Source organism: Globicephala melas, chromosome 3 (genome assembly GCF_963455315.2).
Source record: "Globicephala melas chromosome 3, mGloMel1.2, whole genome shotgun sequence".
Taxonomy (NCBI): Eukaryota; Metazoa; Chordata; class Mammalia; order Artiodactyla; family Delphinidae; genus Globicephala; species Globicephala melas.
The window spans coordinates 103,032,176-103,047,467 of record NC_083316.1 but is presented as its reverse complement, the minus strand read 5'-3'; the positions used below and the strand labels follow the sequence as shown (position 1 = coordinate 103,047,467).

General features: G+C 39.8%; 1 pseudogene; it reads right to left on the bottom strand.

Annotated features, from left to right (window-relative positions):
* Positions 1-8,601: 8,601 nt before the first annotated feature.
* LOC115860195 (nucleolin-like) lies at positions 8,602-11,001 on the bottom strand (annotated as a pseudogene).
* Between the last annotated feature and the right edge of the window lie 4,291 nt (positions 11,002-15,292).

Sequence of the window (15,292 nt, the reverse complement as noted above, 5' to 3'; positions counted from 1 at the left end):
ATAAATTTGTGAATGTTCACTTAATGAAACGAACACGTGTAAAAATAAATCAAAATAATGTTTATATTGAAAGAAAAACCTAACCACAATCATTTTTAATTCAATATTTAAGAGTTTTAAAACCCAGGAAATACTTACATTCTGAAACTCTAATAGAAATATGGACACAGCATTGGTTTTTTCCTTCTCCTAAGTTTATTACTTTAAGAGAAGAAAAAAATCAAGGTGAGCTCAAAATCTTACCCTTCATTTTCCAAGCTCCAAGGGACCATATGTTTCAGAATCATTGCTATAAATATATATGTTTAGCACCATGCCCGGCATGGAATGAATGAATGAATTTAAATGTCCCATTCATACTTGTGTTTATATTTATAGGAAGTGCGTGTGTGTGTGTGTGTGTGTGTGTGTGTGTGTGTGTGTGAGAGAGAGAGAGAGACCGTATTATGGGAGGAGCACAGCTGCAGGATTTCTTCCTCTCTGAGGCCAAAGCATAGAAATAGAGGAATAATAATATGAAGTCAACCCTGAAGGCTCTATGCTCTGCCAAGGGGTGATGTTGACCCTTACTCTCTGCATCAGTGGCAAATCAAGAATTAAATTTACTTCTCCAATACAAAGGTCATGTTCATCCTGGATCCTTCTTTACTCCTCAGTGTCACATAGTAATTTTAGCTATAGACATCTTCTACAGCCATGAGGACTTAATTAGAGGCAGGAGGTAGATGCATGGGTATAGTTTACTTGGTTGCTCAATTTGAATTACAAAGCTAAAGAGGTATTGTCAGGTCAGTTGTCACTCAGATCAAAAAAGAAGTAAATCCCGGAGAATGCAACAGCTATATTAAGAGTATTACTCAGCATGTCTGAGCAATTTGCAGGTGGGGGAATGGTCTGTATACGACAAGTCCGTGGGAGAGAGCCTTCCATAGGTACACTCCATTGGTGGCCTCCTGCAGGCGGTCAGAGCAACTCAGCCTTCAGCTTCAATTCCCAATTTCAAGAGAATGGATGGCCTTTTCCCTTCTTTATTATTGACAAGCGAATGTCTTAACTCCTCCCGGATCTTCACAAAGACAGACCCATGAGTGGCTTTAGAGACCTGACTTAAAAATCAACTCACAATGAAGTCAAAAGAACGAGGGAGTCAGTCCAGAGGGAAATCAGACCTTCTACTTGATTCACTCTGATGTGTATGTTTGTGTGTAAATACATCTACTTAGAGATCCTATCTCTGTGTTTCAGGCAAGCCTTTAACACCTGACCATGGCATCTTCCTTTATTGCTTTCTCCTGTATTGAGAATTTCTGATCTTTTGAGATAAAGTTATCAATAGCAAGAAAGTTAAATATTGGTATGTAAATATTCATACATAATCATGTCAAGGGCCAGATACTATATATATTTTTGGCTTTGCAGGCCATGCAGTTTCTACTGCTCAACTACTCGACTCTGCCATGATGGCATGAAAGCAGCCATAGATAATGTTAGTGAAATGAGCATGGCTGTGTTCCAATAAAACTTTATTCACAAAACAGTCAGTGGGCTAGATTTGGTTTGCCAACTCCTGAACAAGCAGGGTTTTGGAAATCAAGAAACTTGGTTTAGTAGACAGGTAGGTAAGTAGACATACAGTTATGGAAATATATTAAATAGGTATGTTTCACTCTGTTATAAAGGGGCATAAGCCAATTTGATAGATATCAGTAGCTGTACAGGGGATAAGAAAAGTTTGCCCCACTTCCCTCATCCCCTCTGTTATAATGAAAGTAAGTCTCTAAGTCTCTGACTGAATTCTCCTACACTTAGATTTATTAGCAAGTAGGCACAAAAGAAGTTAAGCAACTTTAATAAAGTCCACTCTCTATGTTCTTTTTGGTAGTCAAAACAAAACAAAAAAACTTCATGAAAGCTTCGTGTTTAGCAAATGTGATAATTTTACAGTTACAGGATGCTGATGCTGATATATTAGATTTCATATATCAAAAATCCTCTAAATCAGTACTGGGACAGAGGATTAATTGAAGATCAAGCCTGTGTGTGACCAATTGAGTTTTGTTTTTTTTTAATAAATTTATTTATTTATGGCTGTGTTGGGTCTTCGTTTCTGTGCGAGGGCTTTCTCTAGTTGCGACGAGCGGGGGCCACTCTTCATTGCTGTGCGTGGGCCCCTCACTGTCACGGCCTATCTTGTTGCGGAGCACAGGCTCCAGACACGCAGGCTCAGTAGTTGTGGCTCACAGGCCCAGTGGCTCCGCGGCATGTGGGATCTTCCCAGACCAGGGCTCGAACCCGTGTCCCCTGCATTGGCAGGCGGATTCTCAACCACTGCACCACCAGGGAAGCCCACCAACTGAGTTTTTAATTTCTGTTCATGCCTGGGGTGGGGAAAAGAGGGAGGGATGTGAAGGTGCTTCTACAAAACCTTAAATTCCACTAAAATCACCAAAGAGAGCCTACTGCTGATATCTATTTTGCTAATTAACAATCCTAATTTCACCATAGATAGCCAATTCCTAATTTTCATTATGCATCTTTTCAAAATCTCTGCCATAAATCAGTTCTCAAGAGAGCTGAAGCACTTACAGTAACCACCTGTATAAAGTGGACCTACTGATTAAATGCCAGCTGACCACTCCTGTCCTGGGAATTTCTGAAGAGGATATATGACTACTTTTCAGGTGCAGATGGGAATTAACACACACATATTTATATGCCACTGTCAGACACCATGACTATCCCATTTCTAAAAAACTGGTTTGTTCTATATAGGATACTATATAGCTAGATGGGCTCTATCAGAGTTTACTCCCTGGCAGGAGGTTAAAGTACATCACAGAGGGCAGGCTGGGAATGAAAGAGGACCAAACCCAGGGAGGGGAGGTAATAAGGAGTATGGCAAAATCTGCTGAGATTTCAGGCAGGGTTGTGAAGGGGGTACAAAGGGTGATCCCAATCTAGAAGACAGGATCGTGGCTTCAGGTACACAGAATGGAGACAGAATGGAGGTGCCTTCTTATTCCGGGAAATCTGTCAATAGGAAGAATTTGGCAGGAACATAGTGGGCCGGTAGGACCAGTGAAACAGGCAGCTGTATGAGAGACTCAGTGAGACAGGACATAAAGATGCTGTGTCCGTTACGGACAGAAAGGAGAGAAGCCAACATACAGAAGGGACAGGCGCCCCTCCGTCAGGTGCAAAGCAGCTGTCGAACAACTGAAAAAAAATTATTCTTGGTATTTGGTCAGCTGCCTACTCAATGGTCCAGGAGAGGAGTAAAGAAACTTGCTCCAGCTTTAGATTTGATTTTATATGAGCTGGACAACCAGTGTAAAATGGGTAAAGTATAAAATGACTACAGACTTTTAAAATAATTCATTCTGAGTTAAGAAGATTAAGAACAGAGGTTGTACCAAGTGAAATAGGAGTCTCAGTAGCTTTTCCTAGTTTATAAAGACATCTCCAAGTCTCCGTCTCTCCCGGGTTCCTTCAGATCTGTCTATGGTGTTAACTGTTCTGCTTAGCTCACATCCAAGGTAACTCAATGTTTGTGGAATAACCTTTCAAAGTGTGTTGACAGCAACAAGTGGCTCTGCCACTCCAAAAAGGGACCCAGTTGGTCAATGGGAATTGTACTACACAGTTTTCCTTGCACAGACCATCACCAAAACTGGGCAAACCCCAACGCTCTCCAAGTATTGCAAGTTGTAGAAGGGATCCCAAAAGCACTCACTGCAAGTAGTATGCAATGAAGTAAAACTCAAGTGCATTAAAAAAAAAAAAAAATGGGGACATTTCGTCGAAGGTAGTTATAGCTCTGCTTCAGCTAGGCATAAATACAAGTGCCCAAACACATATGAAGTGAAGAGACCTTCAAACAAGCATTCTTGCAGTGATAACTTTTTAAAATAAACTTTTATCGTTAAAACTTTCAAAACACAAAAATAGAAATTATAGTACAATAAACCCAGATGTTTCCAGGATCCAGATCCAACAGTTATTCAAGATCTTGTCACACTTACTTTGTGCATCCTTTTTATTTTCTTTTGCTGAAGTTAGTGACATGTTTTTGACACCAAAACTGGATTCAGTATTTGCCATTATTTAAAATTAGTTTTGTCTTTTTCTGAATGTCTCTTCCAAGGAAGTACCTCAGTATTTTGATTTGTTCACCTTCTTTGAATTCTGAGCAGCAAATGTTGAATTGCCTGCTGTGTAAAAGGCTTCATATACTTGAACTTCTTCTGCCTTCAGCTCTTAAAACTGTCAAAGCAGTTCCGGAGCGTCAGACATCTTCCTCGATTTCTTTATCTCATTGTGTACATGGCTTCCCAGTGGCAGGATACAGAAAGTAATCTAGCCAAGTTGTGTAGATAATAATATACCAGCATATTGGTACTTAATTTCTGTTTAAGAGCATTTGTCTTCTACCACTTTCTTCCAAAGGAATACCGTGTTGTTTTAATACTGTTAAATTAGAACAATGAAAGATATTGCTAATTACTTTTTATTTTGTTTGCATATCATTATAACTGTGTCCTATGCCTATAGAAAAGGAGCTAACAAATAGTTGGAAACCGCAAATGTAACCACAGTTTGGAGTAAAATAATCCCCAGCTCTCTCTAACTGCTTAGGACTCAGTCCAAGATACACGTCCCTGTCTCCTGTAGTTGCTGCATTTTGAAAGTTATGCCTGCTGGTATGACTGCAGTTAAGAGGCTGTCAGCATCCCCAGTCTGACCTCTTTATTTTGGGTTTATAACTCAGCTGTTTAAATTTGCCCTGAGCCAGAACTTAACACAGGGTTTTGACCTGAGGAATATAAGCATGCCTTTACATGTGTGTGAAAAGTCATATCTTTTTTTTCCTCTTTACAATAAGTTGATTAAAAATATATATGCACGACAACTTAGCCATTTCAGAGCTATGTCAAAAAACTGGAGAATTTATTCTGGAGCTGATTGACTTTTACCTACATAAATAATAGAATTTAAGAAAGCCTTTCCTTTAGAGAGGAAACTCTGCAATTTATAAGACCAGGACACTGGAAACTTTTAAAAATAAAAAATAAATTTAAGAAAAGAGATAGAAAATGAAGCGTTGACTTCTTAGAACTTGAAAATGAGCTCTTATTCATCTAGTATTTCACTATGTCTGTTTACCATAAGAACACTTTGAAATTTGGTATAATGACATTAAATAACCACAATTGAGACAGATATTCTGTAAGGGACTGTTATGGTTTGCCTCTAATGTGGTAATAGATGTCATTCTAAAAATGCAACTGTACCGTCTGGATGAAAGACAATGACTTCTAACACATTGGTTACAGACAATTGAATATTACAGCCCCTTTTCCTTCTGACTTGCTGCTATCATTTTATGGAATGCAACTAGTGTGGGATTGGCATGGAATTCTTATGGAATCAAAGAAAGCTACCATTCTGAAAACTCTTATGTTCACTATGAAACAGGCAATAAATCTACATGGTTAAAGATGTACTTGCTTTCAGCAAAAACAAACAAAAAAGACAAAACAAAACCAAAAAACCTTATAAATACATTTCTGAAATCTGGTGAGTGTCTCTAAGTTAAGAATATATATACTGTACTCCTTTAAGTCCCAGTGTCCTTTTCCATAAAATGCGGATTGGAATACCTCACAGAGTAGTTATGAAATATATATGTGATAATATGAGGAAGAACCCTAACCCTGTGCTGCCAATTTCTGGTGCACAAAAAGTGCTCAGTAAATGTCATCTCCTGATGCTTTGAAGGGAAGATACATAAACTTGGGGATTCCATTTTGTAGTAATAAATAGTCTCTTTTCTCTTTAATGGCTTTACTCCTTCCTCAATCATTACCATTGGCCTCTGAATAAACTGAAGCTTTCTATTATCTTCCGTGGTGGATGCTCATGTCTTGTCATTCTAAAATCATGAAGCTTGAGTGTCATACTGCCTTCAATTTTTTGTCTTGAGCAACAAAAATGAAGAGAAAAATAGAGAATAATAATCTCCTAAAAATAAAATTATTTGACCCCTATAATATACGTTCCGTATCAAAGTTTGATTTTCCAGAAAATTTTGAATGATGTTTATTCTTTGTCCCCTCAATATTAATCGACATTTGAAAGGGATTAATCTGTTGGCTAGCAGCTCTTCTTAACACACAGTTTGTTCCAGACTTTATTTTCAATAGACTATTTAAACTATTTGATGATTGGATCTCTTTTGCTTCAGCCACATTTTAAGGAAGTTTTTCACATTAAAAGCTTGTGATTATCCACCTACAAATGAAAATACATAGTACCAATCTTGCCAATTATAGTTTAATAACCAACAACTGTACACTGAGTATTTACATCTATCCATGTACAGACAGCCTGACTTAGAGACAGTAACATTTCCCACAGTTACTTCAAATCTTTCTTCTCCCTCCTCATTCTTAAGCACTATCCTGTAGTTGGTTATATCTTCCTTGCACATGTTTTAATCCTTCTTATACATTACATTTTGCTTTTACTAATAACATGATAAGTACTGTAAGACAGGATAACCAGCTGTGACAGATATTAGATGAATGATACCCACAGTGTCATTTAGTTCAGTGCCATTGAACCAAAAATTTCCAAAGTGCTCTGGAATTTGTAGTTCAGAAATGACGTGTTGGGCCTTTAGTGGACTATAAGTTTGAGATGGCTAAGGAGGCTGAGGGATAGCATTCCAGGTTGAGGGAAAATGGGAGCAGAGGCACAACTGTAGAAATATACAAGATGCATCTACTTCCTCATTTATTTCCTTCCTCCTAGAAACGTAATTCATTTGCACTGAATTCAGCTCTTACTCTGCACCTGCACTGTTCTGGGCACCACAGAAGGAACATGTCTTATACTGCAGTCTTCCAAATGTAGTTGCATTAAGCCTATGCATTAATGTAAGTTGAGCTGAAATATTTACATCATTTAGCAGCACTGCTCACTCCAATCCTGAACTAGGGTTTAGCTCCCCATATGATTCTTTTATATTTCTTAGAGTAGTTTTGTCCCTTTCTCAATAAAAGTTTCTCATATTTCTTAGAAAGGTGATTCTGGGAAGATTTATCATTTTTAATTTTTATTATAAATGGAACTTCTTTTTCATTACTATATTTTCTAACTACATAATATCTGTGTAATGGAGCTCTCTAGATATTTGAATATTCACCTTGTATTCAGGCACTTTGCCAGGTCTTACAAATTATGAAGTTCTTTCAGCTAATTATTTTGACATTTCTAGCTAACAGTCCTCTTTTGTGGTAGTTACACCATTTATTTTTATTTCATGTCTTATTGTGTAGGTCAGAACTTTCAGACTATAACAATGAATAGTGATCATCACCAGCCTGGTTGTACTCCACCTGAAAGAGAAGCCACAAGAGTTTCAGTATTACGTTGGCTCTTGATTAGAAATAGATCATCATGTTAAAGAAGAATTCTACTATTACTTAGATTTGTGCCCAGACATCACCATCATGTAAAACAAGGTGTCCCTTAACTTCAGAATGCAGTCCCCTAAGTACATGCTCCCCTGAAAGAAAAGTGGCCTTTCTACCTCCCCTTAAGAGGCCTTCCCATTTCCTGACCAACGTGAACATTTACAATCTTTTCAGAGGAAACTCAAATCTCTATTTCCATCAAGAGGTCTTCTACAGTCCCACATTCTCAGGCTCTGGGATCTCCTATGCTGAATCACACCAGATGAGATATCCTGTCCAAGCAGGGCTCTACCAAGCCAATCCAGGACCCTTCCCACAGTCTCTCCTTCGGATGAGGTAAAGAACTCATATTCCCTGCTTGAGTGCCAAGGATTCACACACATCTCCCAGAAATAACCAATCATTTTTAGGGTGAGTCCAGTTTAAATACATAGTTTAAAAGAAAATGGTCTCTAAATCTGAAAATACACCCACTTTGCAATACTAAAAATGACACTTCAAGGTTCATCTCTGCTTTCAGAGTGATGGTGATTTCAAAGGTTTTGTTCAAGAACAGTGGGGGAATATATGCTATTTATTCATGTCTACAACATGCCCTATAGCTCCCCATCTCATACCCCATATAAATATCCTTCTTCCCTTGGCAAATAACATCTTCTAACATACCACATAATTTACTTATTTATTATAGCATTGTCTCTCTCTCCCCCATTGAGAATGTGATCTCCACTGGGACAGGGGTCTTGCCTTTCTTATTCACTAATGGATCCCAAAGATCCAGAACAATGCTTGACGTATAATAGTCATTCAATATATATTTTTTAAATCAATGAGTGAAAAATCAGATGGTGGTATTTTTGCTAAAACAACAGAAAACCTATTATTAATGGAAATTAATGTTTTCATCTTTAGAAACAAAAAATCAATAACAACTTTCAAATTATTCTCTCCAACTTTATTTTATTTTCTTTTTTAACAAGTCTGGCACCAGAGTTTAGGACTTTTAATTTGTCCCAAAGTTGCTAAAGCAAAAATCATGATAAAACATTCTGCTTTCCTTTACAACCCCCCAACACAAAAAAACCAAAACAAAAAACCAAAACCAAAAAACTCCATAGGAAAAAAATGGTTTTGTACATGGGAGGAAACAATATAAATTCAAAACTTACAGATAAGGGTTAGCTCTATCACTCATCTCTTTGAAAAGTTTATACGAATATCCAGTCAACACCATCAGGGTTATCTCCCTTGAAATGCTATCTATACGGATTTCCAAGTAGACCACAGGGCTGTATACTGTCTTGGAATGTCCTCAGAAGGCTCCGTCATTGAGCAGGTAACAGAGGAAAAACCTCAGAGTCCTTTCTTTCAAATGGAAGAGGGAAAGACAGGGGTAGAAGAACTATTCAAACTTCGTCTTCTTTCCTTGTGGCTTGTGGTCTCCTCCTCCTCCTCTGCCTCCTCGGAAGCCTCCTCGCCCTCCAAAGCCTCGCCGGCCTCTGCCACCAAATCCACCTTGGCCACCGAAGCCACCTTCACCCTTAGGCTTGGCCCAGTCCAAAGTAACTATGTTTCCATCAATTTCACCATCTTCCATGGCCTCCTTGGCGGCTTTGGCATCTTCCTCACTGTTGAAGTCTACAAAACCAAACCCCTTGGAGGATCCAGCCTCCCGGTCAGTGACTATGCTTGCACGAATAGAGCCGTCGAACGACTCCTTTAATGTCTCTTCTGTAGTATCCTCAGATAGACCTTTGACAAACAGAGTTTTGGATGGCTAGCTTCTTGCATTAGGTGATCCCCTGGGTCCTCGCAACTCCAGCCTGATGGCTCTGCCCTCAATTTCCCTTTTATTACATGAATTTAAAGCTTCTTTAGCATCTTCAAACGAAGCAAATTCTATAAATGCATACCCTTTCGATTTGCCATTTTGGTTCTGGGGCACTTTGATAAATGTTGCCTTCTCAAATACTTCCTGAAGAGTTTCTTCCATTGCACTACAGGAGAGGTTGCTTAAAACCAGGGTTTTTGATTCACCACTCCAATGCTATTCTTTCCACCTCTATAGTCTTGACTTTGACCTTTCTCTCTGGTATAGTACAGGGAAATGGATCGCCCATCTATCTCTGTTCCCTGCTTTTCTTCCAAGGTTTTCTCTGCATCAGCTTCTGTCTTAAATTCAGTGTAAGCAATCCCTTTATTCTTTCCATCCCTGCTGACTAATCTGATATCCACAGCATCTTCAAACACTTCTTTTAATTCTTCCTAAGTAACTTTATAAGACAGATTTTTAGCCAAAAGTGTTCTCGCATCTCAATCTTTCTTACTGTCTTTTCCCTTTGGTTTTTCTAGTTTAATTTCATTGCCAAAGACTTTTAAACCAGTGAGTTCCAAGGCTTTTTCCAGGTCTTCAGCAGATTCAAAATCCACGTAGCCAAACTTCCTAGACACACCAATTCTGCCATCAACAACTGCAAGACCATTTTTAGCAAAAATGTCACTGATACCCGTTTTCAATTCAGGAGCAGATTTACTGAAGTTCAGGTTTCCAACAAAGAGATTGAAAGATGTAGTTGGTTCTGTGGCTTCCACTTTCTGTTTCTTGGCTTCAGGAGCTGCTTCTTGTTTGGCCATTTCCTTCTTTCGTTTTCCAGGTGCTTCTTTGACAAGTTCCTCCTCCTCCTCTTCCTCCTCTTCCTCCTCGTCATCCTCTTCCTCCTCTTCGACTTCATCCTCATCATCATCCTCTTCATCTTCATCTTCAGCAGTGCTCTTTGCCTTCACAAGAACAGCTTTTGCCAGAGCTTTCTTTCCTTTGGCTGGTGCAGTCTCCATAGCTGCTTCTTCAGAGTGATCTTTGTCATCCTCATCATCGTCTTCATCATCATCTTCATCCTCGTCATCCTCACCTTCATCCTCCTCCTCATCATCTTCATCCTCATCATCCTCGTCTTCATCATCATCTTCATCCTCGTCATCCTCATCATCTGAGGCAGGAGCAGCAGCTGCTTTCATCACTGCTGGCTCAAATTCATCCTCATCCTCCTCTTCACTGTCATCTTCACCTTCCTCATCACTGTCTTCCTTCTTGACATTCTTGCCATTCTTTGCTCCCTTGGCTGGAGTGGCTGCTCCCTTCTTACCAGGGGTTGCTACCAATGCTTTGCCTGGTGTGGCTCCCTTTTTGCCAGGTGTTGCTACTGCTTCGGCAGGTGTAACTGTCTTCCTGGCTGGTGTAGCGGCTGCCTTTTTGCCAGGGGTGACAACTGCTTTCTTTGCCGGTGTGCCAACTATAACCTTTTTTGTTGGGGAAGCCATCATCTTCTTTGCTGGAGTTGCGGTAGCCTTTCTGCCTTTTTTCTGAGGGATAACAACCTCTTCTCCACTGCTATCATCCTCTTCATCTTCTGACATTTCCTCATCTTCACTATCTTCTTCTACCTCCTTTGGGGGAGGAGCCATTTTCTTGGGGTCACCTTGATTTTTACCAGCCTTTGCAAGTTTTACCATGGTGGCGGCTTATGACGGCAGAGTGTGTTGCGAGCGAGTGGCGCAGATGAGCCCAGAGGAAGCGAAGCAACATCGATGGTGGCCGCTGATCGCAGAGCTCGTATCCTTGGCTGCCAGCTAGAGCTCGTGACTCTCTCCAACTTTAGAAGGCAAAATTTCATGTCTTCAGGCACTTGTTGTACCAATTTTTAAAAAATATTGTCACTTTTGACCAAGAATACACAATAGAGAAAGTAGTGATTGGAAACAAAAAGAATCTAAATAAAAAGACAGAGATATCAACACTCACCACCACATGAGGATGAGATGGCCCTGGAGGCAGAAACCATTCCTCACTGGCCCAGAAAGATGCCAGAAATGAAATGCATGCTTCATAAATGTTTACTGAATACATGAGTGAGCAAATGAATGAATAAATGAATACACAAAGAAATAGCATTCTAATGATGTAAAAAAAAGTCATGTGTGAGAATGTTCTTGGAAATCCTGAAGAGTCAATGCCTTCCCACGGAGAAGTAAACCTTTTCAAGGTGGCTTAGGATTGGAGGTCAGGAGAGGACTTTGGATAATGAAATCGTTCTAGAAAATTCAAATTACCCTGGAGATGTACTAATCATACTCCAAGCCTGAATCTTAATGATACCTAAGAGAAGAAAGAAGTAAAACCGAACCCAGGGGTTTGTTCACCGCCACCTAGTATATCGGCCATTCGTACATTGCCAACTTTTCTTTCTCCATCTCCCAACTAAGCAATCCTGAATTTGAGTGTGGGGTGTGTGTCAAGGAAAACAACAAATCTTAAAAGTCTGCCAGATGCACCCCTTTACATTGTTCCAGGCAAAGAATCCCATTTCTTTTGTTCAGTGGCCATCACTGCCCCACTTACATTAGAGTGCCAGATGAAGGCTATTCTGTGGCTGTGATTCAGAATTCCTGGCATTTACTACCCAGTTAATTGTAGCTTCCAATTAGTCTCTCCTGATAAGGAGAGGCAATGTTTGCTCACCGATGTGATCTTATGCTACACACAAATTGGTGTGCAGAAACAGATTACTGCTTTGTGCTGCTGCAGCATCTTACTAAACTAAACCTGAAATTCAGGTGGGAGTTTTTAGCCCTGGTTTGCTTAGTATTGCTTCAACCTTAATTTTGCAATTTACCACAAATCAGTGTTTACAGGGAAGGAGTGAGTCTTCCTTGGTGTGCCCTCTCTGCTTAATTTTTCTGGGCCTTCCCTAACAGCTTTGGTATTTCACAGGAAGACACATTTTATTAAATGGAGCCTTTGTGTCCTACATACATATATATGGATTCCACGACAATTTTACAGCTCTTTCAAAACCCAGTTTCAAGGGCGTTTAAGCAGGGAATATGAGTTTCATGAGCAATCAGTGTCTGAACAAGCCCTCCAGGTGATTCTGCTGCAAGGTCAAATTTAAAGTCCTTTAAAGATTCAAAGGTCATTGAGGAATATTGCCAAAGACCAGTGGTTCCCAAACTTCAATGCATCAAAATTATCTGAAGGGCTTGTTAAGACCCTGATTGCTGAGCCCCATCTCCAAGTTTCTGATTCAGTAGGTCTGGGATGCTGGCCAGGAATATGCATCTTTCAGTTCCCAAGTGATGCTGATACTGCTGGTCTGGGGACCACATTGTGAAAAACACTACAGAAAATTTAATCATTTACTTCTTTGCAATCTCTTGTAGCGTTATTCCAGTGTTGAACTTTGGATGTAAAACAAAATCTAACAGGATCTTGGACCTCAGAAGAGTTCCATGGTCTCAAAATTTTAAATTTACAGAACTCAATGGAAAAACACGGAAGGTTTTAAGAGGTCAGAGGGAGACTTGTTTCTGATGCTCTGACTTTGAGAGAAATCTTGGGTATGAAGTAATCTGGAAATGCACTGTTCGTTTGTACGGGACAGTACACAGATCTCTACTTCAATTTTTTGCCAGGCAGTTTGTATTAGAGAGGTTCATCTGTCCCCTAAAAAGAACAACTGTAGCACTAAAGGACTAGAAAGAATCAAGTATCAGAGATTGAGAAGAAGATGAGCCTGGTTGCCATTTTATCACTGACTTGCCTGGTGAGCAAATGTTTAACCTCCCTAGAAATCAGTTTCTCCTCTGTAAAATTCATTTAACAAATGTGCATTGACTCATCCATATGCAGAACACCAAACTTCATCCTGTTGAAGAGACAAAGATCAATTAGACATCTTTCCTGAAGATAGACATGCATATAAATAGCTGCAGTATATGGTAGAAAGTGAGAATGCCACTGAAAAGAGCACCATAATACTATGAAATGATGGTTCCTATCCCTACATCTTAATGATTCTTCCATTTTCTAGGCCCTGGCCTTGATAATTTAGAGTCATCGTCTCCTTTCTTCCCAATTTCCACAAGCGCCTCAAAGTCCCATTGATCATCCCTTTGAAATTCCTCTCAGCATCGTTTCCTATCCTCCTCACAGCCTCACGTCCTTCTCAGACCTTGTCACTTTACTCCACAATTTCTGCAGTACCAGAAACACAACTCTGGATGCCTGCCATCATCTTTCTTTCCAGGACCTCCTATAGCCTGTTACTAGATTCATCTTTCAAAAGAGGAGCTTGCATCCTCCTATCACAACTCTGCCTTTATCAGTTCCTGCTAGACTGCTCCACCTAGCATTCAGGCACCCTCCAAGTGCGTCCCTCTCCCATCCACCACAGCCTGCCTTTCCTCCCAAGCACTACTTCTCTCTCCTTCTAGACCTGGTCCCTCCTGTCTCACCAACACACTCCATGCACCAAAGCTCTGAGCCTTTACCAACATTCCACCAGCCTTTTAGAAGATCCCCCTTTCCTTTGACCCATCCACGTTTGGTCCATCATTCAACACCACCCCCTAAATGTTTTCTCTTAGTTCTCCAATCACAGCGTTTTCTCCTGCTCTGAATGTATACCACCTAGGTCAACAAGTTCATCACAGGGTCCTTGTTTCTTATTGTCTTTAGAGCCTAGAGGCATCTCTCCTTTGAGGGGAGGGATGAGGTCATTTACTTTTGAATTTCTTCCTTTCTCCTGTGCCCATTGCCTTACTCCCAGTTACACGGCACTCTGCTGCTCAGATACACAAGTCAGCACAGGGTATGCAGCAGAAACTCTGGAAATGTTTGGTGGGTGAATGAAGTAAGGCAGTGGACATCTGTTGCTTTCTTTTTGCCAGGCTGGCATGCAGTCACCATTCTGATTCCCATGCTTTCTTTCCTTATGGTTCTATGCTGCTAAGAAATGTGGCCCAGTCCTGGGTAACTAGAATTCTGGATCCACTGGTCAGTCGTGATTGCTCACGGATGATTAAGTGGCTTAAGTCAGGCCAAGTGGAACCAGTGAGACTCAACTTGAAGCCTTTGTCATAACTACAGGATTAAAGAAACCCTCTATGTGCTGTTCTTGAAGATAACTGGATATTCATCTGCAAAGGCCGGCAGACATCTTAGCAGAGATAGCCTGCCTCAGAAACATGTCAACCCACAGAAAAGAGAAGTGGAGAGATGCAAGAAGACAGATTCCTAACACCACTGACCACCTGAATTAAACTGTGCCTGAAGCCAGTGCCCTCAACCTTCAAAAGCCAATAAAAGCCTTATTTTCCTTAAGCTAGTTTCATTTGTTTTCTATCATTTACTGTCAAGAGACACCTACTAATTTGAATAAAAATAATGAAAGCTGACAAATTGAGAATTTACTACACACTACGCTGAGTACTTAAAGTGAAAAAAAAATGCATTTAATCTTTTGATAAAAGACCTTTTCTAAATAATTGTGGTGAGTCAATAATAGTGGATGATTTTTTCTGGTTGAAATAGGGTACTGATCGCAAACTTTATATACCAGATGGTGTTACGGATCTCTCATGATAGATTTTCTAATCCTAAAATGTGGACAAGCATTGGAGAAAATGTCAAAAATTGTATCTGTAGCTACGGAGATATATATGTATCATAGCACTTGTATCTGCCAAATACAACATTTTTACTCCATGTAATAAAACCAGTTATTTCATAAAAGAGTTGTATGAGTATGCCTTATGGAATATGTGGGTATCTCTGTAACTCAATTTTCTGAACGTAATTAATTCATTTAATTACATGAAGGCTAATATGTATTTTTTTTGAATTTTATTTATTTTTTTATATAGCAGGTTCTTATTAGTCATCCATTTTATACACATCAGTGTATACATGTCAATGCCAATCTCCCAATTCATCACACCACCACTCCCACCCCCCACCGCTTTCCCCCCTTGGTGTC